Genomic DNA, 27590 nt, shown 5'->3' with positions numbered 1-27590 from the left:
TCTGAACATTTCTCCTGCTCGTTTGTTTTGAAATAATTATGTGCATACATTGGCTCTTAACCATTTGCACCTCTTCATGTTGTGAAACTAAATTTCATACATTTGGCTTCTAGAAAAACTTTTTGTGGCATATGATAGAGGTTTTGAAATGAGTACAGGTGACTATAAAATCCGGAAAAGGTAAATATTGTCTGGATTTCTTCTCTGTTTTTGCTGATTAAGAAACTGACAGATGTCATAATTTCTGTAACATTCTGTAAGAAAAGCATGGAAAATGGTAACCAGAAATGTACATGACAAGATTAGGAATATTTTTATCTGTGCCCATTTTAAAATTTCATGCTTTTCTTTCAGTAATAATTGCAAGCATTAGAAGAAAAGGTGAAGTCCTAGTTAACAGTCTGTCAACTGCCAGGGTGGTGCCTGATGGCCATGCCTCTTTCTAACCAAGTTTCCCATGAAGATGATGGCAGGATAGAAACAGGAGAGATAGCACAGTGGCCCTAGGCTGAAACATTCCTTTTAAAAGCTGTGTTTCCATTGAATGCTGCTAATATTAATTCATGTATTTGGTTAATCATATACTTAGCAAATTATACAGATTTTTATTTTGTTTAGTATGAAGTTTTGAGGCACTCTCTAAACCCTAGGTCATGGGGATTTTGTCTCATCAGTGCTTGTAGAAAGGACATATACATAGGAGATTCTCACTGAACGTTTGCCAAAGAAAGAAGGAAAAAATACATGAATCATAAGATGATGGGCTCTTAAGGAGGTATAAAGGAGTTATGAAATACACTATAATGCACTGGCTTGTGATGCAGGAAAGAAGGAAGAAATGTTTATGATGAGCAACATTATGATTAACTTGATTATACATTTTTTAAAGCAGAGCTTGGAATGAATGAGATGATTTTCCTGAAAGAATAGGGATGAAATAATATCTCATCCTGTGAAGAGAGACTCCATTATTTTTGTACTTCAGAATGTGCTGTAAATTCTCTGATTTGATAGTTTTAAAACTTATGTTCAAAAGGAATCAGGTCTGATAACACTGGAAGACTTGTTTTTGTGATCTCTGAGATCCACTCTGTATTTTTACATCTGTGGAAGTAACTTTGAACAAGTTTTGCATTGAACTTTTACACTGAAACATACTACTGATTTCAATAGAAAGGGCTAATTAGGGGTTCTCCTTTAATGCTCTTTAAATAAGTCTTGCTGATTTTTAGACAGGGAAGTCTCTCTATTACACTGGAGTTGTTTTATAGATAAGTCAATATCATATCAGGGACGATAAATCAGTCATAATAGTCATAACTAACTTTGCTGACACAGGGTCATAGAGTATAATAAAATACTGTACTGTATTATATACCATCTGGAGAAGTGGTATGATTTTTTTTCCATGAAAGATGAGCTTTTAGTGGTATTCTTTATAAAACTGGACTTATTAAAATCAGACAGGAGAAAATCATTTATTTTATGTATATATTTTTCTGGATGTAAGAGTAATATATGTTAATTGTAAAAAATTGAAAGCACAGAAACTATATGTAAAGAAATAAATAAATGTATAATTTTACAATCCAAAGGTAGTCACTATTAATGTTTTCTATGTATTTTATTTTACAATAAGACCATATTACATATAGTTACCTATCTTTAATTTTTGTTGTATAAATTTCCTTTGTCATTAGTCTCAAAAGAGTAATTTGTAATAGTTGTAGAGAATTCAACTGTCTGGAATATACCACAACTTATTTAATTATTAAAAAAAAATAATAAAAAGGGGAGGGGACGTAACTTCCTGGCAGATTCCCTCCCCTAATTTCAATCCCAAATACTGCAAAAAATAAAAGAGAAAGAAAAATGGAAATCAGAACAAGTAAGGCAGGAATAGTACCACATCAAGGGCTCAGTATTGGTATCTATTGCTGACAGATTGAAGAACAAGCCTTTTGCTATACCCTTGCTATGACCCTTCAGTGGCTGGGAGCAGACAATGGGCAGTGTGACCTCAAAGCAAATGTGGTGGTGTATTTAGAAGGAGCACTAGCCAGTATTTCAGGGCTCTGCACTGTGATTCCCACAGTAAAGCTCAATATAAGCTTTCTGCTGCATCTTTTCCCATCATTGACATTTCCAACTCATAAGGTCTTCCAGATTCTGTTGGCAGGACTGCTTGCTCACAGCTTGAACCTAACACAGAGTCCTTTCCTTTTCCAGATCAGACTCAATGCTGGCAACCTTCCGAGTCACCCATTATATGATCTAGGGTAATATTCCCAGATGTAAAATAAGTTGTTTTCAGATTCCAAAAAGGTCTCCTAGCACTGTGCTTCCATCTTTACAGTAGGGGATACAAGATATGCAATTTGCTTTTTTACTTTAGAGAGCTATCCCAACATTCTTTTAACCATTGGACACCTAAAAACTTCACTAGGAAGCATCTTCCTGAATCTTTGTAGAGGAATCTCCCACCCTCTGGAGAACATCAGTATGCCATCAGTAAAATGGATCTGTGAGATTCTGTAGGATGTCTAGGTAGTCCAGATCCCAAGAAAGTTAACATAGCCCTGAGGACAAATTGCAAATGAATATTGGCCATCCCACATGAATAAAACTGTTTCTGATTCTCTTTCCTGATTAGGATCGAAAGGAATGATTCTGTCATACACTGAACATATACTATGTACCTGCAACTTAGTCTTCTCTAGTAGATAGACCATCCCTGGCACAGTAGCACCTCCAGGTTTCAGTGTCAACTCAGAATGTGCACTCAAAAGTTTTCAAAATGGCTAGGTGTTTTCCCTTTTCCAGTGTATAATTACCCAAATAAATGGCCACAGATCCCTTTGGGAAAAGAAGTAGGGAATCATCACAGGGTATATTTGTCATGGTGTTGCTACTTACCTTTCTTCTAGAAACATCATGCTCTATCACAGTTTCATAATTCCTTGCAGGCCAAATCTCTTAGCTACCCTTCAAACCTTGAAGGTTGTTAAAATTATTGTAGCCTCTAACACTAAAGCTCCTCATCCCCAGGGATATTAATAAGACCATCCCTTTTATTCTCCTACTAGGAGCCTGAACTGCAGAGGAGAGCCATCACTAGGATGCTCTTGCCCCTCTCACCAGAGCTTTCCCAAATGGCCTGGGTGAAATGTGTGTCTTCTGGGCTCTCTCAGGGGACATAATCAACTGTTGTATTTTTGTGGCCTCACATGATTGTCCACTTTCCTCAGCCTCTATTCTTCCTGACATCTTCAAGGATAGCTCAAGCATTTCTACTTCATTCAACATTGGCCATCACTTTCATCAAGCCTCTAAGAAATATTCTGTTCCCTAAGGTTCTTGTCAGGATGTTAAATCTTGTGCCCCAAAATACTATCCACACATCAGTGAATTCTTGCTTATCCTGTCTTATATTTTAGCCCCTTTGAGAGAAAACACCCTAAAATATAATCCCAGGTATACTATATTTCTTCTCCAATATGTACTAGTTAATTCTTTCAGTTCCTAGGATCTTTCAGTTCCCTTTCTCCCTCAGCAGACCCAGCACTTCATGTCCATGTTGTGCTGATATTTAACCCTGAGTTATTGGCGTAACAGTCAAGAGACGAGGTAGGGCTCCTGAGGGGACCACCTTTTGCCTTGCAGAAGAACAGATTCTGCAACATCTATTAAAGCACAAGTGTTAGCAATTACTAGAAAAAAGTAGGTCACTTCTGCAATTCTTACATTCAGAAGCTCTTTAGAGCCACCATCTCCAGTAGCATCCATCCAAATGTCTATAGCCCGTATGTTAGGATCTAAGGTTTTCCCAACAAGGACTTTGACCTTAGCATAAGAGGCCTGCCTGCAGTACAGGCTCCTAGTAGGACAATAAAAGGTTTATTAATATCCCTGGGGATGATTAGACTCTGGAGCTCAGCCATTCTATCGGAGCATCTCAGTGACCTTTCTTCACTGCAATATATAAGAGCTCTCTCTCTTAGATTTTAACTCTTTATAAAAGGTCATCTGATTCTCATTATCCCTCTGCAAAGCATCAATTCAGTGTGGCAATAGCTGGCAAATTCTTCTGTCTTTGCATGCATTGTTCTTCCCAAATCTTCTAAACAACTGAATTATTGCGCTAGAAAAAGCAGTCTTGGCGCATCCCGGCTTCGGCTCAACAGGCGCTGCTCCGCCGGCGCTGGGGAGCGACGCGGCCGTGGTTACCGCGGCCGGCTCGCCAGGAGCCCGCTGCCCGGATAGCGCACGCTCGTCCGCGCACGGAGTGGCCGGGGCGGCTGCGCCGGGATCTCAGCAGGCGACGCCTGGCGTGAATGTCCCGGGGCGCCGCCAGGCCCGTGTGGGCCAGAGCAGCCTCTGCCCCGGCGTCGCGGTATTGATCCAAAGAAGCATTTTTGAAGGCACTAGTACTTCCTACCATTGTCAACTGATTCTTGTTGAAATCTGTTAATTCTACTTTTTGAACACTTATGAATAACCACGCATCTTCCAAATCACCTACCATGAAGCTAAAAGAGAGCATCAACCCTATTCTTTTATATTTCATACATTTTATAGTATCACTTTATACTATTTTAACTTATGTTGTATTTTATTTTTTGTCTGAGTCAAGACAAGAGAAATCAAACCAAATTAAAGCAAAGCCTGTAAATTCAAAACCTGATTCTGCATACAGATCTATTAATAGTTTGGATGGTTTGGCCTCAGTATTGTACCCTGGATGTGATACACTAGATAAAGTTTTTATGTATGCAAAAAACAAATTTAAGGACAAAAGACTCTTGGGAACACGTGAAATTTTAAACGAGGAAGATGAAGTACAACCAAATGGAAAAATTTTTTTAAAGGTTATTCTTGGACAGTACAATTGGCTGTCCTATGAAGATGTCTTTGTTCAGGCCTCTAACTTTGGAAATGGCTTACAGATGCTGGGTCAGAAACCAAAGACCAACACTGCCATCTTCTGTGAGACCAGGGCAGAGTGGATGATTGATGCACAGGCGTGCTTCATGTGCAACTTCCAGCTTGTTACTTTATATGCTACCCTAGGAGGACCAGCCATTGTTCATGGATTAAACAAAACAGAGGTGACCAATATTATCACCAGTAAAGAACTCTTACAAACAAAATTGAAGGATATAGTTTCGTTGGTCCCACGCTTGCGGCACATCATCACTGTTGACGGGAAGCCACCAGCCTGGTCAGAGATCCCCAAGGGCATTGTAGTGCACACCATGGCCACAGTGCAGGCCCTGGGCACAAAGGCCAGCGTGGAAAACGAACCTTGTAGCAAACCATTGCCCTCAGATATTGCAGTAATCATGTACACAAGTGGATCCATGGGAATTCCCAAAGGAGTCATGATCTCACACAGTAACATCATTGCTGGGATAACTGGGATGGCCAGGATTCCAAAAGTGAGAGAGGAAGATGTGTACATTGGATATTTGCCCCTGGCCCATGCTCTAGAATTAAGTACTGAGCTTGTTTGTCTTTCTCATGGATGCCGCATTGGCTACTCTTCACCACAGACTTTAGCAGATCAGTCTTCAAAAATAAAGAAAGGAAGCAAAGGGGATACATCCATGTTGGAACCAACACTGATGGCAGCTGTTCCGGAAATCATGGATCGGATCTATAAAAATGTCATGAATAAAGTGAATGAAATGAGTAGTTTTCAACGGAATTTGTTTATACTGGCCTATAATTATAAAATGGAGCAGATTTCAAAAGGGCATAGTACCCCACTGTGTGACCGCTTTGTTTTCCGGAAAGTGTGAAGCCTGCTAGGGGGAAACATTCGTCTTTTGCTGTGTGGCGGTGCTCCGCTCTCTGCAGCCACACAGAGGTTCATGAACATCTGTTTCTGCTGTCTCGTGGGTCAGGGCTATGGACTCACGGAATCCACAGGGGCCGGAACAATCACGGAAGTGTGGGACTACAATACTGGCAGAGTCGGAGCACCATTAGTTTGCTGTGAAATCAGATTAAAGAACTGGGAGGAAGGGGGATACTTTAATACTGATAAACCACACCCCAGGGGTGAAATTCTTATTGGTGGCCAAAATGTGACAATGGGATACTACAAAAATGAAGCAAAAACAAAAGCTGACTTTTTTGAAGATGAAAGTGGGCAGAGGTGGCTCTGTACTGGAGACATTGGAGAGTTTGACCCTGATGGTTGTTTGAAGGTCATTGATCGGAAGAAGGACCTTGTAAAACTGCAGGCTGGAGAGTATGTTTCTCTTGGGAAAGTAGAGGCAGCTCTGAAGACTCTCCCGCTGATAGATAACATTTGTGCGTATGCAAACAGTTATCATTCTTATGTCATTGGATTTGTTGTGCCAAATCAAAAGGAGCTAACAGAACTAGCTAGAAAGAAAGGATTTAAAGGGACCTGGGAGGAACTGTGTAACAGTAGTGAAATGGAAAATGAGGCCCTTAAAGTGCTTTCTGAAGCTGCTGTTTCAGCAAGTCTGGAAAAGTTTGAAATTCCAGTAAAAATTCATTTGAGCCCTGAACCGTGGACTCCTGAAACTGGTCTTGTGACAGATGCCTTCAAGTTGAAACGCAAAGAGCTTAAAACACATTATCAGGCAGACATTGAGCGAATGTATGGAAGAAAATAATTTTTCCCTTTTGGCATCAGTTTGTTGCGGTGAGCTCAGATGAAATAGGAAAATACTTGAAATGCATGTCTTAAATTGTGAGGCAAACTCCATTCCTCGTGTTAAAATTCTAAACTCTTATTTCTCATGACATCACCGTTTTTAACTGACAGGCTTAGTAAAATACTAAGACGGCAAATTTGTGCCCCTCTCGTCTTTCTTTTTCCTCCTTTGGTTTACTTTACCACCTATGACTGTGCTTGTCAGTTAGGAGAAATTTTCTGGATCATATTGGGGGAGCAGTGATTTTAAACCTCAAGTTTTTAAACATAATTTATATGTTCTGTATAATGTTCAGTTTGTAACTTTTTAAAGTTTGGATGTATAGAGGGATAAATAAGAATATAAAAATTGGTTATTTGGGGGCTTTTTTACTTAATGTATTTAAAAATACAAGGGTATTGATGGTGAAATTATGTAAATTTCAAATGCTTATGAATCAAATCATTGTTGAACAAAAGACTTGTTGTGTAATTATTGTCTTGTATGCATTCGAGAGAAATAAATATACCCACACTTATGTTTTGAGAAACAGAAAAAAAAAAAAAAAAAAAAAAAAGCAGTCTTTTCACCATAAAGTTTCCCCCAAATCACTTCCAGTGAAATCTATAGTAATTGCACTACCACTGTGTGGCAGAGATAGTCAATGCTTCATATACCACCCAAGAGAGAATAATCTTTGCCCACTGGGCAATGAGTGAGTCTGAGAATGCATTCTTAACACCTCTTTTCTTGGACCATGTGGACCATCTAAGAAGCAGATGCCCAAATGAAATCAGCTACATAAGAGATTTTTTTATGAGGCAGGGAGAATTTTTGTGAGGCAATAGAGAAGGCTGGGAGAGCTATTAGTACGTGATTCAGGTATGGCCCCTCTAAAGGAGAAAGAGGAAAAAAGGGAAATCTGTTAGGAAGGATCTTGGACTGCATGCAGTTGTAAGAAATTTGCAGCAAGGTGATGGGAAGTTTTCAAGTTAAAATAGCTGTCCAGGGAGTCTTATATCTCACAGGAACAGGCCCTAGTTTCCCTAGTGCAGTGACTCACTGGCTGAAAATGGTCCACGGGAAGTATGATCTTAGTAAAAATGCAGTGGATTCAGAGTGCAGCAGCTAGAGTTGCCAATTATACCTCCAATAAGAGATAGGAGCACTCATTTTCATGGCCACCATAACTCCTTACAGAATTATTTTGAAGATTAAATAAAATAATATACATAAATGTTTATATCTAGCAAATAGCATGCACTTAACATGTACATTTTGTTTGTTGTTGAAGTTATCATTGATCGTAAGTAGTTACTGGCCTGTCTCATTGAAAAGACATTATCTTATTGTCTTATCATCTAGAAGATGTAGCTCAGTGGCACCATACCTGCCTTGTGAGCCCAAGTTCCCAAGTTCAATCCCCAGTATCACAAAAAAAAAACAACAAAAAAAGAAACTACCTCCTTACTTCTTGACACCTTCATGGTCAAGAACAATACAGATTCCTTGTACGCTATTCACCAATAAGTTTAACTCTTATCCTATAAAACAGATCTTTTTCTAAGTGATTGACACTATTCTAATAAGATCCCTTACCTACTTTCATAATACCCATCCAAAGATGTGAATTTGCTGTTTACAGGCTTTTAAAAACAATTTTAGATTAATATAACAAAATCCAATATATTATTTTTCCAAAAAATTGTACTTCTATATGAGGTCATTCTTTGGCAATATGTAAAAGTACCTTAAAAAGTATATGAAAATTAGCCAGGCATAGTCATCTATGCCTATAATCCCAGCACTTGGTAGCCTGAGCCAGAAGGATCATGAGTTTGAGTCCAGCCTGGACCACAAAGTGAGAACTTGCCTCAAAAAAAAAAAAAATGAGATCCTACCTCAAAAAAAAATTAAATAAGTGCTGACATTGTCAGTTTTATGTTAATTGTGTTGAAGCTGGAAGTGTAAGATGTTGCATTTAGCTACAGAATTCATAAGGATTTGTCTCATAGAGGCAAGGAAGCCAATTTGGAATTTACTGACACAGCAGGTATAAGGTCATGAAGATCTGGACTTGGATGACAGCATTTGTAATAGAAAGAAGATGAGAAACATTCAGTAGGAAAAATCATCATGGATTAGTAATTAATTTACTCTAGTAGATAAGGAAGAGAAATGAAACAAAATAGAAATCAAAAGCTCCCAGGTCCTAAGAAAGAAGATGGTCTAGTGGAGACATGGAAGACTGGTGTTTTTAAATTTTTTTTTATCAGTATATATTTGTGGTACATAACAATTACATTCATCTTAGGAAATTTGTAAATATACGCATTACATCTTAACCATTTTTACTTTTTATCCTGTTATGGTTTGTATCTAGATCTCCCCCAAAAGCCTCATGCACTTATAGATGAGACTTTTTAGATCTGGCTGGATCTAAGATGTGTGATACGAGGACTAAGAGTGTGTGGTACTAAATTAGTCCACTGATTAGTTTGGCGTAGTTCTGGGTGTGGATAATGGGAAGCCCACCCTGGGTGTGGGTAGCAATTCCCAAAAGACTTGCAGCCTGGGTGGGATAAAAGGAAAAGGGAGGTTTGCTTCATTGTTTGCTGTTTGCTGCCTCCTGCCTGCTCTGCCATGGACTGTTTCTCCTCTGTGATGCCCCTCTGCCAGGCCACCCAACTATGGGCTGAAACCACTACAAACTGTGATCCAAAATAAACCTTTCTTCCTTTAACTTGTGAGTGTTGGGTATTTTGTCTCAGCAATGAGAAAAGTAACTAAGACACCTCCCCCCACAATAGGTTTGTTTTTTAAAAAATCTTATTAATTCCTTTCTCTTCTTCTTTTACTAGCAGCAACCCTGTGCTCTGCACCCTTCACCTATTCCATTCTATGTGGTTCTAATGTCAATTATAGAGTCATGGGGTTGGCATAAAATCCAGTTCTAGCCAATTGTGGCTCCTGTGGGTGTCCCAATAAATGGGCACATGACCAAAGTCATTCCACTCAGCCACCTCCCCTTAGATTTTATATGAAATATAGGAGAGAGATTATTTCTCTTTCCTCTAGGGCTGCTAAACTGGGATGACACAATCTTAAAATTTTCCTGTTCCCACCAGCCATGTTCCTATCATCATCTTGTATGCAAAAATCCAAGTTATAGCAGGAATGAAATGAGTGACACAGAAGGCAAAAGCAGACCTGAGAGATGATTTTTTTAAGAATCTATACTCAGCTCCACCTTTGACCTTCCAATTACATAAACCTTACTTCAGTTTATTTTCCTTTACTCAGGCTTATTTGAACAGAATGTCTGTCATTTTTAAGTGAAAGAGAGCTCAGGTATCTAGGGAGTGAATTGATTTGATGAATAAATTTGAAGTGATGGGAGGAATATTAAATGTAACCAATAGCAGAATAAGAAAGCCTATATTTCCAAACCAACAGATAATCAAAAACAGCATAAGAAACTATATACCATCTCTATGATCTCATGTTAAAAGAGTATTATAAAGAGAACATAGCAATGTTTGCAAAATTTGGATTTCTGTAATCTTGGGCAATATAATAATGACAGCTATTAGTACATACTTTATGTCAAGCATTATGCTAATAGTTTTATATGTATTATGGTATTTAATCACCATTTCACACTTGAAAAGGAGACTGATTAAGAAATATTAAGAAACCATCCCAAAGACACATTATCAACTAAAGGCAATTTTCTTATCTTGAGTACAGATCTTGTTCCCTCTAGATCATATGCTCTTTATCACTGTATTATAAAGCCTCCCTTGTGGTCAATTTATGGCTATTACAAGGGGATAAGATGCTTTTTAAAATCCACAGATGTCATCTTACTAACATTCATAATTCCTCTACTCACTGGAGTTCTTGAAGTCTATTGAATGAATATAAATATTTGCTTTTCAGACAATAAAAATTCTGGTTACATTCTATACCTTTGAGAGCTAGAATATGTAATTCAACTCCCTCCTAAATCCAATACTGACTATATTACACAGGCAGCACAAACTGACTTAATATAAATGGTAAATATTGTGTAGAAGCACAAGAAACACAAAGATTTGCAAGTTTATAGTTATCTCCTGAGGCATTTATTCCTTCTTTTTCATTATAATTTACCCCCAGAAGCCTGGAAAAATAGAAAGTTCCTTTTCCCTGCCCTTCACAATCATTTTGACTACCATATCAAAAACAATTTAAATAAAATAAAGAGAAAAACCCAGAGACACAATAAGGTCTTCAATAGACAGGTCAAGTAAAAGTTCATCATTTTCCTTTCTTTCTCCAACATAGTATAAGTCATCATTATCATTTATAATCTCAAAAGAGACATTTTTCTTTCAAGAATCCATTAGGCATGTGAAAAACCTTGGCTAAGTGCAAAGTGTCCACCAATTCCCTCTAATGTGAACATTTATCATGTGGCTAGATGTTGTCAGGATACATCTCAGAATTTCCCATTACTTCCCACAACTAATCAAGTCTGCTTTCTACCACAAGCCCTTCCACTGACATTGCTCTTTCCAAATCCCCAGAAACACCCACAGTGCCTAATCCAATGAACAATTTTTAATGTCCATAATTCTGGAACTCAGCAAAAGTTCCTGAGTTGTTTGCCTCTTGCTCTGTTCTCCTGCCTTATTTGGCTCCTTGTTCTCTTCATCTACCAGTTCCTTGTTCTTTTCATCTACCAGTTTCATGCTGTTTGAGCTCTTTCTTCCCAGACCCTGTTACAGTCTCTAAAATTTTCCTCCTTTTTCTGGCTCCTTAAAAGAATTGTTCTTGAGTTTATTCATATTATTTTTATCTACTCTCCCTAAATGATCTGGGCTATAGCCATGGCCTCAAGAACTACACTGACTCTCCCAAATCTATATCTCCAGCCTGATCTCTCTTGCGACTCCTTATTCATATATTCTTCACCTCCATCTTGTTGTCCTACAGGCCTCTCAAACCTAACACCAACTTCTCACAAATTGTTAGACCTTCTGCTTCAGTCCACATTTCCGTTAGTGGCCCTATAGCCCACAGTCATCTCATTCTGGGCTTGAGCAATAATTTCAGTCTCCCCTTTCCCTCCTTTGCCATACCAGTGTGTCACTTGTATAAAGTTTTATTCACCTTGTTTCAACTTTTTGCCAACTGTACAAGAGGTACCTCTTCTACATGTTCCTATAACACCTTAAACTTCCCCTCTAGTAGTTTATTGTTATAATATAGTATTTTAGTGGTCAGTTTACTTGTCTGTATCTTTCAGACTCTGAGCAGGGACCTTATATAAATTTTCACTGTTATATCCTTAATGTCTAACACAAACCTTGGAACTTAGTAAGTACTCAAGAAATATTTGTTGAAGGAGTGAACAAATGGATCCCTAAGTCTTCGGCTGGATTCAACATTCAAAAATGTTCATGTTTCGATAAAAGTTGTTCCAGTTATGTGCCATTTTACTTCCTAAATTGTTTACTTAATATGTTCCCTTATCTTTATTTACAATGCTATTATCTTAGTTCAGACTTCAAATCATTTCTTGACTTGGCTTCTGCATTAGTTTCCTAATTCAAATCTCAATCCTCCCTACTGTGTTCCCCATACAGCTTCCAGGATGAGTTTTCAAAAATCCAATTAGATTATATTACTCCCAAACTGAAAGGAATTCGTGAGTTCACTAATCCTGTGGGGCAGTTCAAAGTGTGAGCATGGCATAACAAACCTCAAAGCTTCAGCTCCTGCCCCTTCTTCAGCCACATCGCTCCCTGCTCCCCGCAGACACCTGCCTCATCTTGTACTGGTCCCTTCACACATATGCTCTCCCTGTCTACTCTGGCCCATTCCTGTTAGTCCCACAAAATGTGTATTGACCACTTGATACGTGTCAGGTAATGTTCTAGGAATAGGAAATACACAATGAGTAAAAAGAAAAAAAAATCCCGTCCTCTCTTTACTCAAATGCCACCTTGAACAGGAGGGCTTTCTTTAATACTTCTACAAACTATAAGAATATCCTTATGATATGTTATCCCAACATGCTGTAATCATTGATTGTGCTAAAATGCAGAGGTAGATCTAGGTTTTAGGCACACTGAAGTTTATGCAATTTGGTTGTATGTGGAGGAGAGAGGGCTTCTTTAAAGGAAAATATGACAATATAATATTACTAAGCCTTTCCCAGGGCCTTGGGAGAGGACTGTCCAAGTCACTTCATGGTAAGTCCACTTCTGCTTATCTGTGTATCCCATTAGAATGTGACGTTTTCATTTCTGTACTCCCATTCTAGTCATATTCCATGCCAGCTCAGAGAATCCTTCCTCTGAGGACTACCATCTTTGTTTGCTGCTTATCTACAAAGTCTGCTACAGAACAAGAATCCTGCCCAGGTGCTGATCTAGCTGTCTTCTCCTTTGGGTAACAATGCCCTGGAGCGTGCTCTTAAATTAATGGATCACCAGTTCCAACACTTCATTCCAATTTTTGCAGCTTTTATTGTAAGTAGAAATTCTTTCAGAAAATCACTCACTGAAATTAGAGGGACTTCCACAACACTTCTGTTAGCTCTCAGTCTATTCCCAATAAGGCACAGGATCCCTTAAAGCAGATGAAGAACATGTACAAGTGCTCCCAACTCACCATAGGATTTCAAAACTATTTACACCTTGGATTGTCACATGGACAAATAGCAGACACAAGAATCCAGACTTAGAAAAATTTTTTCTGGCTCCCCAACTCAGTCTATATAAGCCTTTCGGGCTACCTAAATCTACAATTTTCTTGGTCCAAAATCACTTTGTCTGATTCCTTTGGAAGTATATATTCTATTGATCCAAATATTTCCTAGGCTGCCCAAAATGATAGAATCAAAAAATTTCAGGGTAAGAATGAGTAGCTATTGCCTTGGCATATCTATTATATATGAGCTATTATAAGGACTACAAAAAAGAGTAATGCATAATCCAAGTTTCAAATAAAATATTAAAAAGTCTTTCCATGGACAAATTTTTCTTACCTATACTATGAATTTTCCCCCCTTGCTCCAGCTATGAACATTTTATTTTTCTTGGGTTTACTAGCACTTCAGTCAGTCCCATTAATAAATCACATGCTTCTAGCACAGAAATAACTGCAGACAAAATAGCACCCTTATCAACTCCTCCCTGAAGTGGAAGACACACTCAAACAGAGAAAATTGCCTTTTTCATATCTTACAGCTAGGCAGCATATTCTAGAAATTAGCTAAATTTCTTTAGCTAGAAACTAAGCAACTGAGCTCTAAGGAATAGTCAAAGGCTTCCATGGCATTAGCATATCTGCATAACTTTTGAGTCCCACACTGAAAATAATCCAGTTTTGAGACAAATAAAAGAATTTAAGGACATAAAAAGTACCATCTACCAAACATTTATGTTTGTGCCTTTGAGCACTAAGTAAATCTCAGGCATTGGACATAAACTCAGTTCATACCTTTAAGAAACTCATGGTCTAGTGAAAGAAACAGAAGTACAACAAATAATGATACTACAAAATAGTAGAAAGATGATAGAGATAATCACAGCACTAATCTAGCTGGTGTGGGAATAATTTCTGGTTTACTTTTAAAAAGAAGGTAAGTTTTAAATAGCAAAACTGTGAGGCAAGGTAAAGCAAGGTACATGCACCAGTCATATTACCAATCAAAAGCAGAAAACAATAGCCAGGCATGGTGGCATATACCTGTAACACAGCTACTTGGAAGGCAGAGGCAGGACAATTACAATATCAAGGCCAGTCTGAGAAATTTATGAGACCTTGTCTCTAAATAAAATAAAAAGGGCCAGGATATACCTCAGAGCTATAGCACTCGCCTAGCATGAATGAGACCTTGGGTTCAGTTCCTAGCAACACACACACACACACACACACACACACACACACACACGTACATGAAAGAAAAAAAGAAAAAGAAAAGAAACAACTTTGGCTGACTTAGATAGAAAAGGAATTTTTTGTGGGGGTACTTTGTAATTCTGAGAATCCCTGGGAAGGCTAACAATGGACAACTGAAAAACAAAGGGAAAAAAAGGATTACTACTCAGGGTAAACACAATCAAAATCACTCCAGAAAATCAGGCTCATGAAGATGCTGCTGCACCTGTGGTTGGGCCTGGGATCCTCCAGTTGACATTGGCAGTGCTGCTGGTACTGGGCACTGGATGCTGGTATTGGACAAGGAGTGCTCAGAGCAAGACACTTGCTGCTCTACTTGCAACCTTTAAATCTCATAAAATGCCTGGATGTGGTGGTACATGCCTATAATCTCAGCACTCCGCAAAGCTGAGGCAGAAGGATCACAATTTTAAATTTAGCCTGGGCAACCTAGTGATAGTAAGAGCCTGTCTCAAAATTATTTAAAATAAAAAAAGAAAGGATTACACTTTCTACTATGAATATAACTTAATTTTTTTATTTTTATTTTTTGGTACCAGGGATTGATAAATTTTTTTGGTACTAGGTATTCTTTTTATAAAAAAGGATCATACTGAGAGAAGGTGAGCCAGTCCGGTCCCAGCACTTGGAAGGAAGCTCCCCTGCTGTCATCCCAAACTCCCAGGGCAGAGAAGGTAAGCCGCGCGGGCGCCAAAAGCACCCCCACCCCACCCGCGAGGAAATGAGAAGACACATAAACAAGCCTCAAAAACAGACTTCTGGATCACCTACAGCAACCCCAAAGGGAAACGAGATGGAACAATCTGATACTCAACCACCTGGACTCTCTGAACTGGCAACAAAAAAGGATTATACTTTGGGGGTAAGTAGCTCAGTATGAAGGCCCTGGATTTAATCCCTAATACCACTAAAAACAAACAAAGAAACAAGATATAAAATAAGCAATTCCTGAGTCATATGGGAAGGAGATTCTAATGCTAACACCTAAAAAAAGAAACATTACAGCAGCATTCCAAGAAGCTGGAAAGGCAAGACAAAAAGACAGGTAAATACCTCTATTGGAAAAGAATGGTCCTAAATCAATAAACTAAGCTTTAAATTTAAGAAATTAGGAAAAAATAAGCAAACAACTTAAAGCAAACAGAAAGAAGAAAACAGAAATCAACAAAATAGAAAACAACTAATTAAATCAATAAAACCACAGGTTGATTTTTCGAAGAGTTAACAAAATTGACAAAAATTTAGGTAAACTCCCCCCAAAACAAAGAAAGAAAACACAAATTGCTGAAACAGAAATAAAAGAAGAGACTTAACTATCAACTTTAGAAAAATTAAAAGGATTATAAGCCATATGTGATGACTTGTGCCTCAGTTACTTGGGAAGCTGTGGCAGGGGGATCATTTGAGTCCAGGAGTTCAAGACCAGCCTGGGAAACACAGCAACACCCTGTCTCAAAAAAAAAAAGGATTATACTTTTTACTATGAATGTAAATTTTTTGGGGGGTATTAGGGATTGAACTCAGGACCTTGCGCTTGTCAGGCAGGTGTGGTGCCACAAAGCTATAGCCCCAGCCCATAACTCAATAGTTTGGGTAACTTATAAAAAATAGACAAATTCCAGGAAAGTCACAAATTACCAAAATCAATTTAAGGAAAAATAAAATCTGAATACACCCATAACAAGTAAGAAATTTAAATGGTAATTTAGACTCACTCCATGAGTAAAAACCCAGCCTAGGTAACTTCAATGGTGAATGCTACCAAAACTTAAGTAATAAATAATACCAATCTTTCAAAAGCACTTCACAAAAATAATAAAGTATCATTTCCTAACTCATTGTGTTAGATCAGTATTACTATGATGCAAACGCTGGACACACATCAAAAGAAAAAATCAAATATAGACACAAAAATTTTCAAAACACACTGGAAACTGAATCCAGCAAAATGTAAAAAGAATTAAACAACATAAACATAGTTATCCTTTGTCAGGTTGAGGAAGTTCCCTTCTATGCCTAGTTTGTTGAAATCTGTTTTTCATGAACTGGTATTGGAGTTTGTTGAATGTTTCCCCATCTGTTAAGATAGCCATACAGTTTTTGTTCTTTATTCCATTAACACAGCATATATTACACTGATTAATTTTGATTTACTGAATCAGTCTTGCACTTCTGAGAGAAATCCCACAGACCCTATAGATACTAAAAGGATAAAGATAGGACATTAAGAAAACTACAGATGCTTTTCAACTTTTAATAGGATTACAGTCTGATACATTCACCATAATTTGAAAATATTGTTAAATGAAAATCCATTTAATACCTATTGAACATAATAGCCTAGCAATGCAGTTACACTGTAGTTTATCAGTTATTTCCCCCTCATGACTGTGATTCCATGGATGACTGGGAACTGACTGTCACTACCTAGCAGTAGTAACTAGCCCAAGAAACTGTCAAAATTTGAAATACAGTTTCTATTAAATGCATGTGTGTATCACAATCATAAAGTTGAAAAATTGTAAATTGAACCGTTGTAAATTGGGGACCATTTATATATGCCCTATTATATTAGTTTTCTACTGCTGCTTAATACCATAAACATAGTGGCTTCACACAATATACTTATTCCATACTTTCTAAGGATGAAGGGTTCATGCATGACTCAGTTGAGTGCTAGTTTAGGGTCTCACAAGGCTGTAATCAAGGTGTTTACTGGGCTACATTCTAATTTAGGGGTTTGGCAAGTATGGTAGGCAGTATAATAGTGCACCAAAGATGTCAGTGCCCTAACCCTGCAACCTGTGGATATGCTACTTTATGTCATCTTTCCATTACTATAGCAAATACCTCAGATAGTCAATTTACAAAGGAAAAGTTTTATTTTGACTCACACTTTTGCAATTTCAGTCCATGATCCCTCCTGTACATAAAAGTTATCCTCCTATTTTAAGATAAAATTGATTATACTTGGAGGGCACTTCTGTGCCAGTGAATCTTAATTGTCAGCTTGACTGGATTAAAAGACTCCTGGAGAAGTGATTGGATAATGGGGGCACCATACGCAACAGTGGATTAATCTGATGCTGAGAGCTGGATATGCTGTTAGGAGGTAGGTCTTTGGAGGCATCTTTCTGCGGGGGTCTATCTCTTGCTGGCATGCTTCTTCCATGCTCACCATGAAGTGAGCAGCTTTGCTCCACCCTCCCACCATGATGTTTCTGCTTCGGAACCAGCTGACCATGAACTGAAACCTCTGAACAAACTCCTTTATGTTTCGGGCTCTTTGTCCCAGCAACAAGAAAGCTGACCAATACTTTTTACCCTTCATACTACTGTGCCTGCTTTACTCAAGTTTCTCTTTAGTTCACTCTCTGTACTCCACTCCCATAAAGTGTGTTTCTTTGTTTCTTTGAAGGTATGAAACCCTATCCTAAGATCCACACTTGTTCGCACATCCTATTCTCTCTCCTGGTGACATCACCAACACCATTTCTAGGATGTCTCTGTTTTCTCTCAGCTAGTTAATTCCCATTTACCACTCAATTTAAATATCAATTTTAAGGGACTTTTCCTTGATTTCTCAGTCTAAATCAAAACCCCATGTTATGCATCCTTATAGAAACTCCTTATTAGTTTCTCCTTAAGAACATTTAATTCCATTCTAATTATTCATTGGAGTATAACTTAGGTAATACCATTTCAACCAAACTGTAAGCTCCCTAAAGTAGACTTCTTCTCTTTTGCTCATTTTCCACCAGAATAGAGTTCAGCACAACCTGGCACATAAATATTTGTGTTACAAATATATAAAAATATCCACATCTTCTCTCTCTGCTACAATTTAATGGAGGGTTTTTAAGGATTTAGTTTTGTTGTTGTTTTTGTTGAATATTTCTAATTTGATAGTCATTGGTAAATAATGTGTAAGTACTAAACCTGTATTTTATATTTCCAAACTCAATATACAAACAGTCTCTATATTTTTCAGGGAATATAATTAAATTTCATGACTAATGGTAGCTCAAAAATAATAATAATAATAACTTGAGGGTCCAGAATTGGTAAGTCATCATCAGAAAATGGTCAACATAACAGCAGTAGTCCCCAAATTCTCCAGTTCTCCAGGTGATTCTCTTTTGTTTAGCCTGGGAGAGCTCTGTCCCTACTTTCATGTCACTATCTTACAAAATATCATTAAAAGATATCTTTATCTTTTAATTCATATATCTTTTAAATACATATATCTTAATTATAATACTTAGGAATAGGAGTTCTAAAATATATACAAATGAATCCAAACATCTTCTGGCTTTATTTATTTCTTTAGAAATCATTCACTGAACATACATGTACATGTAATATTGAGAAGTATTAAGAATAAAAAAATAAATAAAGATGGTTCCTAAACATGAGATTAAATATTTTCATGTTGACTAAAAGCTACTTAATATGTGACCTTGGGCAAAGTACTTAATCTCTGTGAGTCCTAATTCCTTATCTGTAAAATCACACTAATTCCTACTCTGATGATGACTTTGATAATCATATAAATTAAATTACTATTTACATATATCACATATATACTAAATCACACATATACACTACATATAGTATATATCACAAAGACTGGTACATAGTAAGTACACAGAATTATAATTGTCATGACAAACTATAATCTTAACTAATGTTTATTTACTAAGGGCTTGCTGTGTGGGACTATTATCAGTGTCTTATACCCTTTCACTCAATTAATCCTTAAAAGTCCACAGGGAAGGAAATTTTATGATCTCCATTTTATTGATAATAGCAATAAGTCTTAGAACATTTTAGCAATTTGTCACGAGTATACATAGATAGTGACAGAGATGAATAAAGGACCTCAACACTCTGACTTTGGAGCCAGTTCACTTAACTTCTAATTATAACTAAACATTTAATTGGCAAAAGATGCTCATTAAGAGTTAAATATAATAGATTAAGACTTTTTTTTACAATAGTGGTAGGAAGAGTTTTAGTTAGTATGTCTAGAGGGAATAATTTAATCTTTCAGCTGAAGCAGGGGAGTTTAAATTGTATCTTGAAGAATAACCAGTTCTTTCCATGTAAGAAGGAATAGAGAATGAGAAGAGTTCTGTGCAGACATGAAGACGAGAAGCAAAGTACTTACTGCTTGTCTGCAACTGTGCCTCATCATGGACAGGACAAAAGATGCAAGGGGTATAGAGGAATGATAATAGAAACAGTTGAAGAGGAATTCATAAAGCTTAGCTTTGTCATCCTGGTCTTGTGTGAGTCTCACACAATCAAGGTTTTTCTGGTTTTCATATGTATTTTTAAATTTTGGGGACGATAACTGTGATCTCAATGTAGAGGATGCACTAGACATACTAATTAAAAGCTATGGGCTGGGGATTTAGCTCAGTGGTTCCAGCTCCTGCCTAGCAAGCACAAGGTCCTGAGTTCAATCCCCAGTGCAAAAAAAAAAAAAAAAAAAAAGCTAATGCCTTCAAATCTTCAGTGGAAATTGAATTGGTACTAATGGAGAATAAATGCTTGAACAATGATTTTTAAGAGTCTAAGGGAGGAGGCAGAAAGGAAGCCCAGACATCTACCTTTTAAAAGCTCCTAGACTGACTACAAAGCAAAGAATAAGGAAAGCAAGTGCAAATAATACTTTAAAAATTGTAAAATTACTCCAAAAATAATACCAACTCTATTAAATGAATTGGATTTATTGAGTGCTGCTGGAGCAGTTTCCATCTTGTGTAAGCCAAGCACCAAAGGAAGGAATTACGTTTTTTAGTATATGTGCTGCTGAAGAGAGCACAGGGAATTACATTTTTAAAGGAGCAAATGCTCAGATTCTTCCAGTAAAAATACTTACACTATTCTTTCTTTATTTATTTATTTATTTTGGTACTGGGGATCAAACTTGGGTACTTGTGCTTGTGCAGCAGGTGGCAAAATCACTGAGCTAAATCCCTGGCCCTACACTATTCTTTTCTAATAATTTAATTTTCAATATTTCCTGTAGCACAATCACCCAAAACTTTAAACTGAATTATTTATAAGAATAGCCTTCTGGGAAGCTCCCCGCCTCCATCCCAGGCTCCTGGGGCAGAGAAACTCAGCCAGTCCCAGCGCCTGGAAGGAAACTCCCCACCTCCATCCCAGGCTCCTAGGGCAGAGAAGCTCAGCCAGTCCCAGCACCCAGAAGGAAGCTCCCCCGCTGCCATCCCAAGCTCCTAGGGCAGAGAAGCTGAGCCATGTGGGCTCCAGAAGTACCCCCTCCTGTGGAAATGAGAAGACATGTAAACAAGCCTCAAAAACAGACTTCTGGATCACCTACAGCAACCCCAAAGGAAACGAGATGGAACAATCTGATACTCAACCACCTGGACTCTCTGAACTGGCAACAAAAGAAGATCTGGGAAAAATGAAATCAGAAATAACTACTCTGATAACAGCAAAGATTGTGCTCATGGTGCTAGACATGATTAATAAATCTAGAGAGGACACAGATAAAAAAATAGAGGATCTGAGGAACATGATGGAATCCCAACATAGGAAACAAATGGAATCCATAAAACAGATGCAAACAGATTTCCAAGAGATTAAAAACTCCATTGAAAGTCTGCACAGCAGAATGAACCAATGTGAGGATAGAATTTCACATATAGAAGATAAGATTGAAATTAGTGAGGAGGAAAAGAAAAATTGCTTTAAAATTGTAAGGGAACATGAGAAATCAATCCAGCAGCTGCTAGATGATGCAAAGAAGAATAACATAAGACTGATTGGAGTCAATGAAGAAAGAGGAGAGAGTGCAGATGACATAAAAAAACTGTTCACAGAACTGATGGCAGAAAACTTCCCAAGGAGGGGGAAAGAACTTGACATACAGATAAGTGAGGCATATAGGATTCCAAATAGCCTTGATCAAAAAAAATCTACACATAGGCATATAATTGTTAAGATTCCAGAAACCTAACAGAAGAACAAAATTCTACAAGCAGTGAGAGAAAAGAAACAAATCACATACAAAGGAAAGCCCATCAGAATCACAGCAGACTTCTCAATGCAAACCCTCAAGGCAAGAAGAGCTTGGAGTGATGTATTTCAAGCCCTAAAGGAAAACAGCCTCCAACCCAGATTGATGGACCCTGCAAAACTATCTTTCAAAATTGTTGAAGAAATAAGATACTTTCATGACAAAGAGCACCTCAGGATCTTATGAATACCAAACCAGCACTCCAAAAAATTTTAGACAATACCCTAGGAAAAGACAATGAGGATCACAACCCCAGGAAACCCAGCAGAATGAATCCATTGGGCATGACAAATAAAACGCGAAGGGGGAGAATCCAACAAAAAGAAAAAGTCATGACAAGGCTTTTAAAACTTTTAACTTCATCTCCCTAATGAGTGTAGAATTCAATCTTATTATTGTACTGATTAGTATTTTTCTGATTCTAGAGTTACACACCATTCCTTGTGCTGTACTGGCTATTTATCATCTTCTTATGTCTACTTTTTAATTGGGTTGTCTATTAATGAGCTGTAAGAGTTCTTTATATATTCTGGTCATAGGTTATATGCATTGTAAATATGGTCTGCTTAAGGACTACTTTTCATTTTATGATGTCATTTAAAGTTCTAAATTTTGATGGAATCTCATTTATCAATTTTTTTCTTTTATACATCATGTTTTTTGTATCCTAGGTAGTTCTCACCTACCCTGAATTCATAAATATTTTCCCTTATAATTTCTTCTTAAAGTTTTATACTTTTAGGCTTTCATATTTAGGTTCATAGATCCCTTCAAGTTATTTTCAGGTATGGAAATAAAGGGTTGAGGTTAACTTTTTATATACGGATATCAGGTATTCTAGTGCCATTTGCTGAAAACGTTATCTCTTCCTCAGCTCTTGAATTGAATTTATATTCTATAAAATGCTAATGTTCAATAATCTTTCAAAACTCAGTGGACCATATAAGTGTGGTTCTATTTCTAGATTCTCTGTTTTATTCCAATGATCTATATGTCTTTCCTTACACCAACACTGTGTGGGGAGTCTTGCATGTATAATTTTGCTTTAAACTAATAAAAAAGCCAGGACCAAGCATTTGTGTTTATGGAATTGATTAATTCATCTAGGCATTTTCAGTGCCTTGCTTTAAGGTTAAGCTACATTAACAGTTTAATTATTTATATAATGTGGTTAAGTGGGGGGGTTCATAGAATGAGGTGTTTGGTTTATGGGAGGTGTGGTGTGTTTTATGTTGTAGATAGAACAACATACATTCTATGAAATGGGTATTGAAGGAAAACAAGTACCTGTGGACGGATGTGATAGGTAGAAATTAAATAAATTATAATTTGAGAAAATATGCATCATGTATTTATCTGTATTATTTACATATGCAAATATGTAAATATTTGTTATGTCATTCTAGCATTAATTAAAAAGTCTTCTGAGGTTGTTATGATGATCAAGGATACAAATATGCCTTAACACCACCGTCGGTCAAAGTATGCGAGATTATGCCGTTACCTAACATTGACTGTACATTCTTGCGGGGGTTCTATGTGGAAAAAGGATTGACTAATAAGTCTCATCACAATTAATTTGGCTGCGTGCATGTCTTGACGACTATGCTGATACAGGCATACCGAAAAATAAAAACTACCAAATGCCTAGGTGGATTAACTATGTCACGATCACGGAGCGAGAGCACCCAACCATCGAGATGTCTTATTTAAGGGGAACGAATGGGAGACCTTATCTTTATGTGCCTGAAGTAAGAACCAGATGCCTGATAAAGTTTCAGTATAGTAACCCCCACGGTTCATGGGCCCGGAGCGAGAAGAGGGATCCCTGTCTGGCGGGTTGCTGGTTTCTCGGAGGATGGTAGATTAAGAGATAACCCGTTGGAAGGGGATAGACATATTGAAGAGGATTGATTTGACTTAATGTGCTAATGTGTGATACGAGTATATCAGAAATGTCGTGTGTTGGAGGGTCGATGGTGAAGGATATCCATGGGGGGGGGTATGTGGATTAAGCATAGGATGGTTTATGTAAAATTATACATTGATGTACTAGTACATTGTTAATGGGGTCGAGCATTAATGCACGAATTACATAGATTATGTTTGTTACTACACTCTTTGATAAGGGTTTACAAGGAATAGTTTAATCAGAATTTCAGCTTTGGGAGTTGATGGTGGGGGTCTTCTCTCTTTCTTGATGTATCTTAGGAGAGGAGGGGAATCTCATTTTTGGTTTACAAGACCAGGGTAATGTTTATACTACTAAGACTCTTCATTTTATTATTTTGTTCTCTACTAGGCTTGTTAGGGGTATTAGGACTAGGATGATGAGGAAATATAGGATTGATGCTAGTTGTCCAATGATGATGTATGGGTGTTCTACTGGTTGACTTCCAATTCATGTTAGGGTGAGAAGGGTGGAAATGAGGATTCAGAATAGGCATTGGCTGGTGGGTCGAAATATTATGCTTCGTTGCTTTGATGTATGGAGGAAGGGGAGGATGATTAGGATGAAGATTGATATGACTAGGGCTAGGACTCCCCCTAGTTTGTTAGGAATGGAGCATAGGATGGCGCATGCAAATAGGAAATATCACTCTGGTTTGATGTGTGGTGGTGTGCTGAGGGGGTTTGCTGGTGTGTAGTTGTCAGGGTCTCCTAGGAGATCTGGGTGAAATAATGTTAATACTAGTAGAATAAAAAGTATAACCAGCAACCCTATGAAGTCTTCAAATGAGTAGTAAGGATGGAATGGGATTTTGTCTGAGTTTGAGTTAATGCGTGATGGGTTGTTTGATCCAGTTTCGTGGAGAAATAGTAAGTGGACTATTGTGAGTGCTGTAATGATAAACGGTAGGATGAAATGGAAGGCAAAAAATTGGGTTAGTGTAGCTTTGTCGATTGAGAATCCACCTCAGATTCACTCTACTAGTGTTGGGCCAATGTAAGGGATTGCTGAGAATAGGTTTGTGATGACTCTTGCGCCTCAAAACTATATTTGTCCTCATGGGAGGACATATCCTATGAAGGCAGTTGCTATAACTGACAATAGGAGGACAATTCCAATGTTTCAGGTTTCTATGAATATGTAAGATCCATAGTATACTCCTCGGCCTATGTGAAGGTATAGGCAAATGAAGAATATGGAGGCTCCGTTAGCATGTAGATATCGGATCAGTCATCCGTAGTTTACGTCTCGGCAGATGTGAGCTACTGATGAGAATGCAGTGGTTGTGTCTGCAGTGTAGTGTATGGATAGAAATAAGCCTGTGATGATTTGTAAGATTAGACAAATACCTAGTAGTGATCCAAAGTTTCATCAGTAGGAGATGTTGGAGGGTGTAGGTAGATCGATGAATGAGTGATTGATAATTTTAATGAGGGGGTGGGATTTTCGGATATTGGTCATTAGTTCCTATAGTTGAATACAACGATGGTTTTTCATATCATAAGTCATGGTTTAAATCCGTGTGGGAATTATGACTTTAAACTTTTATTATTTTTTAAGCGTTTTATTTGTTGTTGGGTGTGTCGGTTTCTCTGTGAAACCATCGCCTATTTATGGGGGGCTATCTTTAATTGTTAGTGGGGCATTGGGGTGTATTATTATTTTAGGTTATGGAGGATCGTTTTTAGGATTAATAGTATTTTTAGTTTTTTTAGGTGGTATAATGGTTGTATTTGGTTATACTACTGCTATGTCTATGGAGCAATATCCTGAGACTTGAGTTTCTAATGCTGTTGTTTGAAGTGTGATGTTGTTGAGTCTACTTATAGAAGGTTTGTTGTCTTATGTCTGGTTAAATTATGATCATATTGAAATTATAGTGCAGTTTAATAATATGGGGGAGTGGGTGATTTATAATAGTGAGGGGAGTGTGGGGTACCTGAGTGAGGGTCCGACTGGGGTTGGAGCCATTTATAGTTATAATTATTGGCTAATGTTTGTGGCAGTATGATCATTGTTTGCAGGAATTCTTATTACTATGCAGATTATTTGAGGGAATTAGGTTGATAAGATGAATGCTGCTATGAAAGATAGCAGAAATGACAAAAAGTAGATCTTAATTAATCCTGTTTGGTTCGATGTTAATATTGATGCAGTAGATTGAATATCTGATATACTTTTAGGGGCTGATTTTTCCAATCAAATTGAGTCTATAGAAGAAGATGCTAAGTTTTGACTTATTATTAATTTTTTGTAAGGTATAAAGCAGTGGGTGGTGGGGTTAAAATATCCTAATATGTTTGAAAAGTTAAATAATTTTGTAGAGTATTTGTTTTCAAAGTAGTGGCTCATAATGATTAATTCTATTGCTGCTATAAAGCCTAGGGCTGTAATTATGAGTGTTGAGAGTTTGATGTGGGTTGGTATGGTTATCTGGGGGATATTTGGGGGGGGATGCTGTTTGAGATGATGAAGCCTGCTAAGATGCTGCCTACTGCTAGTCGTTTGATAGAGTTAATTAGTAAAGGGTTATTTTCGTTGATGTTAAGTGCTACTGTGCTTCGGGGGTGGTCTAGTAGTGCGTAGAATACGATTCGGCTACTGTACACGGCTGTTAGGGATGTGGCTACTAGGGTTATTAGAAGGGCCCAGGCGTTAATGTATGATGAGTTTGCAGATTCAATGATTAAGTCTTTGGAGCAAAATCCTGTTAGGAATGGTATGCCTGTTAGAGCCAAGCTTCCAATAATTAATGAGGAAGAGGTGAAAGGTATTATTTTGAGTAGTCCTCCTATTTTTCGGATATCTTGTTCGTTGTTTAGGTTGTGGATGATTGATCCAGAGCATATGAAGAGTATAGCTTTGAAGAATGCGTGTATACAGATGTGAAGGAATGCCAGGTGGGGTTGGTTAATGCCGATGGTGACCATTATTAATCCTAATTGGCTTGAGGTTGAGAATGTGATGATTTTTTTCATATCGTTTTGTGTGAGGGCACATAGGGCGGTGAATAGTGTTGTGGTTGCTCCTAAACATATTGATATTGTTAGGATGGTTTGGTTATGTTGGATTAGTGGGTGGAATCGGATTATGAGGAAGATTCCTGCTACTACTATGGTGCTAGAGTGGAGTAGGGCTGAAAGTGGGGTGGGTCCTTCTATTGCTGAGGGGAGTCATGGGTGTAGTCCGAATTGGGCTGATTTGCCGGTTGCGGCTAGTAGGAGGCCTAGTAAGGGGATGTAGTTAATTTTGTCTTGTATGATGAATAGTTGTTGAATTCCTCATGAGTTAAGGTTTGTCATAAATCATACTATAGAAATAATGAACCCTATATCTCCAATTCGATTATACAAGATTGCCTGCAGGGCTGCAGTGTTTGCATCTGACCAGCCCAATCATCATCCAATTAGGAGGAACGATATAACCCCTACTCCTTCCCAACCGATGAAAAATTGTAGAGCATTGTTTGCAGTAACTAGGATTATTATGGTGACGAGGAATAGAAGAAGGTATTTAATAAATTTATTTATATCGGGGTCTGAGTGTATATACCATAGTGAGAATTCTATGATTGATCATGTAACGAATAATGCTACTGATATAAATATAATGGAAAAGTAGTCTAGCTTAAAGCTTATGTTGATGGTTATGATTTGGATATGTATTCGGCTTCAGTTGGAAATTACTGCTTCTTGATTTGATAATAGTAATATTGAGGTGGGGATGAGGCTGATAAAGAAGGATAGAGAGATAATTAATTTTGCGTATGCAGGGTATGATATGTTTTTGGGAAAGTTGATGTTGGATAGTGGGATAGGTGTAGTAAGTAGTAGTAGTGATATAATGAATGATGAGATATATAAGTTTATTACTTTTATTTGGAGTTGCACCAAATTTTTAGTTCCTAAGGCTAACGGATTACTTCTATCCTTTAAAAGTGAGAAAGCTATATTTTTAT

General features: G+C 37.6%; 1 pseudogene; it reads left to right on the top strand.

The window, feature by feature from the left end:
- The first annotated feature begins 4199 nt into the window (after window positions 1-4199).
- On the top strand, window positions 4200-7209 carry LOC101708801 (fatty acid CoA ligase Acsl3 pseudogene; annotated as a pseudogene).
- The last annotated feature ends 20381 nt before the right edge of the window (window positions 7210-27590 follow it).

This window comes from Heterocephalus glaber, unplaced genomic scaffold (genome assembly GCF_053883595.1).
Source record: "Heterocephalus glaber isolate CG9 unplaced genomic scaffold, H.glaber_assembly_v1.0 deba00001481, whole genome shotgun sequence".
In the NCBI taxonomy this organism is placed as follows: Eukaryota; Metazoa; Chordata; class Mammalia; order Rodentia; family Bathyergidae; genus Heterocephalus; species Heterocephalus glaber.
The sequence above is the reverse complement of the archived record's forward strand: the minus strand, read 5'-3'. Positions and strand labels throughout refer to the sequence as shown.